Source organism: Brassica oleracea, chromosome C7 (assembly GCF_000695525.1).
Source record: "Brassica oleracea var. oleracea cultivar TO1000 chromosome C7, BOL, whole genome shotgun sequence".
Taxonomy (NCBI): Eukaryota; Viridiplantae; Streptophyta; class Magnoliopsida; order Brassicales; family Brassicaceae; genus Brassica; species Brassica oleracea.
In genome coordinates, this window is record NC_027754.1 from 25,245,344 (window position 1) to 25,249,397 (window position 4,054).

Genomic DNA, 4,054 nt, shown 5'->3' on the forward strand with positions numbered 1-4,054 from the left:
TAAATAACCGATATTTTATCCAAATTATCCGAACTACCCGAACTATCCGAACCCGAACCGGATCCAAATGAGAACCGATTTTTTTCCGGATATTTTCCGGTTCCTACATTTACTATCCGAACCGAACCGAACCCGAAACTATCCGAACCGAACCGAACCGAAAATAGGTCAAGTACTAAATGGATCCTCTAGCCCCTATCCGAACTACCCGAAATATCCAAACCGAACCGAACCGATACCCGAAATGCCCAGGCCTAAGCGGCACTGCATGTCGTTCGAAAAAATATTTATTCGTATAAGAAGTGTTGTGATATTTATTTATTTATTGCTACTTTGCGAATATGAACGATCCAATTATTTTATGGAATTAATTTAAATGCATTCCAAACTTGAGTTAGACAAATGTGTTGATACATTTCGTAAAAGTCTCTCTTATTAGAATATAAATGTTAATTTGGACCTAACTTTTATTGGTGTATAACTTCTATTGGTGTATAACTTCTGTCATTATTGGTGCTTCTATCAGGCTGACTTGAAGCTGCCTGGGAGATGCATTACGCAGTGTAAGATTTGTAAGATTTCCCTTTCTAGAGCTCGAACCTCTGAAAACTTTTGGTTTGATACGCAAATCCTTAAATTTTGTAGGGCGCCTTCGTTTTCTGCTTGGTTGAGGTGGTTCCGTTGCGGCTGCAATGGAGTGTTCTACGCTCGTTAGGTCCTCATCAAGCACTGTAGTAGTTCTTGGTAAGGTACCGCTCGTAGCTGCATTGGCCGCTTCAATAATAGCTGCCGCAGTTTCTTGCATTAAACCTTTTGCATCTCCTTGTAGCGCACGCTGTCTCTGGGCTGCACTTTCAATAGGGTCCGCACACATAGTATACTGAAGTGTAACCTCGCTCAGTTCTTCCATAACCTCTTCAGTTGTGTGTCGTGGAGGGAGAATAGGAAAAATCTCTTTATCCCGAATGCGTTCCAAGAGAGGTCTCTTTTGTTGAGCCACTTCTTGCTGAGCAGTTTCGTTGGTTGTTTTATGGGTTAATTCCGGATTTTCGACAAATTGGTTGTATCTGCAAAGTTACTATAGATTTTTCTACATAGACTTTTATTGTAATTGAATTTGTTGTAGATGTAAGCTATAAGCTGTAGTTATTTTAAAATAAAATATGTAAAATATGTATTGTATATATAAAATTATTATTTTATATCAATTAAATAATTTATATTAATATTTCTTTTATAAATTATCAAAGTGTACTTTTATTTAAAATTTGATATGTAAATAATATTTATATTATTTAAATATTTAATAATTTGAAAAACACCCAAAATCAAAATTAAAATATTTATAAAAGTTTTAATTATCATCATATAATTTATTTGATATTATAGATAGTTTTTTCATTTTACAGATTCTATGCTTTTTGCCTAAAATAAATAAGAAAAAAATTTGCTTTATTTTTTTTGCTGTAGTTTTAAAACTAAAGCTGAATCATGATTGGTAAAAATTAATAAAAACTTGACGCTTTAACTTTTAAAAATAAAGATACAACATGATTGGTAAAGTTTAGTGATTTAAAAATAAATAAAGCTAAATTAGAGAGATAAAGCTAATCAATCACCCATAATGAGAAATATCAAATCAATTAAATTCCTTTTCAATTTTAAGATTTTTGGATGAAAATATTTTTTGGATAATACAATATAAACTATTTAAAATAATGATAACTATCAAATAAATGATTTAAAAAAATTGATGTTTAATTATGTATTTATAAATATAATCATTCATTAATGGTAGGAAAGACTTTAAACGCTGTAACTTTTAACATGAGAATCAGAATACGAAAAGAAGATGTAATTTTTTGTTCCTTATTATGTTGAATGTATTTCTTATTGTTAGGAAACTCTCTGAATATGTAATACTCTATAAAGTTATACAGATTCCTTTTTGAAAACTTGCTTACCAAGTTTTCGGTAACAATTATAGATATTTTGCAATTAAAAACGATTTTGCTATATCATACCGTTTTCAGTTTGTTACCTAATTTTTTTTTTTTTTGGCAGCAAACAGCTATTCTATTACTCAAGCTTGAGATGGTCTGGGAAGCCAGACCGGGATAGAACAACCAATAAAACATAAGGGTCTATGAAAAGAGCGTGTATTCCTAGCTAACGAATCTGCAAATTCATTTTGCGTCCTTGGAAAGTAGCTGATCTTGAAGTCTGAAAAACACAACCGAAGAGTTTGAATTGTTTCCAGTTCAGTTGAGAAGTTGGGCCAAGCTTGTGGTTGTTCTATCATTGCAATCAGATCCTTGCAGTCCGTCCCAAACCTCTGACAGATCGAGTGTTGTATCATACTCTCCATTGCCCACTGTAGCGCTTCCAGTTCCGAATGTAAAGCTGTTTGCCTCCTCCTCAGGTTTCTTGACCCCATGAGTTGAATCTTACCCATGGTATCCTTCCAAACCCATCCCTTCCCACTAAACTGAGCTGTAGAGGTCCATGAACCATCCACCATACAAATATTACTCAAGCTTAAGGCTTGTATTTCTTCAGTAGTTTGTACCTGTGTCAGAATCGGCACAGAGTCTCGCGCATTGTACCAAGCTTTGCACTCACTCTCTGCATACCTGACTAGTTCCAAAGGGTCTCTGTCTATGTCTATAAACAACTTATCATTCCTAGCTTTCCAGATGTACCAAATTATCCAAGGATAGAGATCTCTATCATCTTCTGGCTCCAGAATACTATTCTTTCTCCAGATTTACTACTGGGCCCTGGCATGAGCCGGTCTAGCTGGGGTCAAAGGGATCCAAGGATCCCTACACATTAATTTCATACCCTGAATTCACATTAGAAACTAAAACTAATATATACTTATTAATTACTTAAGTTTTGGGAAATAAATGAATGTTTGCATTATTCCCTTCTCATAATTTTTCACATTAATTTCACACCTTGAATGCACTTTGCTTCTGATGCCCAGAAGTAAAAGCTTCCTCGCGGCAATAATACTCGTCCATACATACGATGGGGTATCTGATGTACCAACTCGCAGCGGCAAACTCTGACGGTAATATCTTCCCCGAAGAACTCTCGCTACTAGTGAATCTGGAAATTGAACGAGACGCCAAAACTGTTTAGCTAGAAGCGCTAGATTAAATTCATGGATCATACGGAAATCAATTCCTTCCTCCTCCCGAGGTGCACACATTTTTTCCCATTTTGCCCAATGGATTCCTCTTTTCGGAGGATTCGAGCTCCACTAGAATTGTGCAATGGCACTTGCTAAATTCTCACATATCTCTAAAGGAAGCAGAAAGCTGGACATGACATAAGTCGGCAGAGCTAGCAGTATTGATTTAATCAAAACCTCTTTTCATCCCTTAGATACCCATCTACTAGTCCAGCCATTCACTCTGTGTAGGAGCTTCTCCTTTAAGAAAGCAAATAATTTACACTTTGATCCCTTGATATCCTCTGGGATTCCTAAGTAGGATCCCATCCCGCCTTCATTTTGTATACCAAGAGTATCCTTGATCTACTGTCTATCATTCGCTAGAATCTTTTTACCAAAGAGTAATGAGGATTTGTCAAAATTAATACGTTGACCTGATGCTTTCTCATATTTCCTGACTACTTTCATAACTTCTTCACATTCACGGGGCTCCGCCTTACAGAAGAAAATGCTATCATCAGCAAAGAGAAGGTGAGATACCGAGAGGCTCGCGCGAGCGACTCGCATCCCCGTTATCTTCCCTTGATTCTCTGCTTGATTAAGAAGGCTAACGAGCGCTTCCGTGCCTAGAATAAATATGAAAGGAGACAAAGGATCTCCTTGTCGTAGTCCTCTTCCAGGGACAATGTTTCCCCTTGGTTCCCCATTCATGAGAACTCTATACTTGACCGAGGTGATACAACGCATAATCCAATCAATCCATATTTCTGAAAAACCCATCTTTCTCATTACTGCCTCAATGAATGACCATTCCATTCTATCATATGCTTTACTCATATCAGTCTTTATAGCCATCCGTTTAACCCTTCCTCC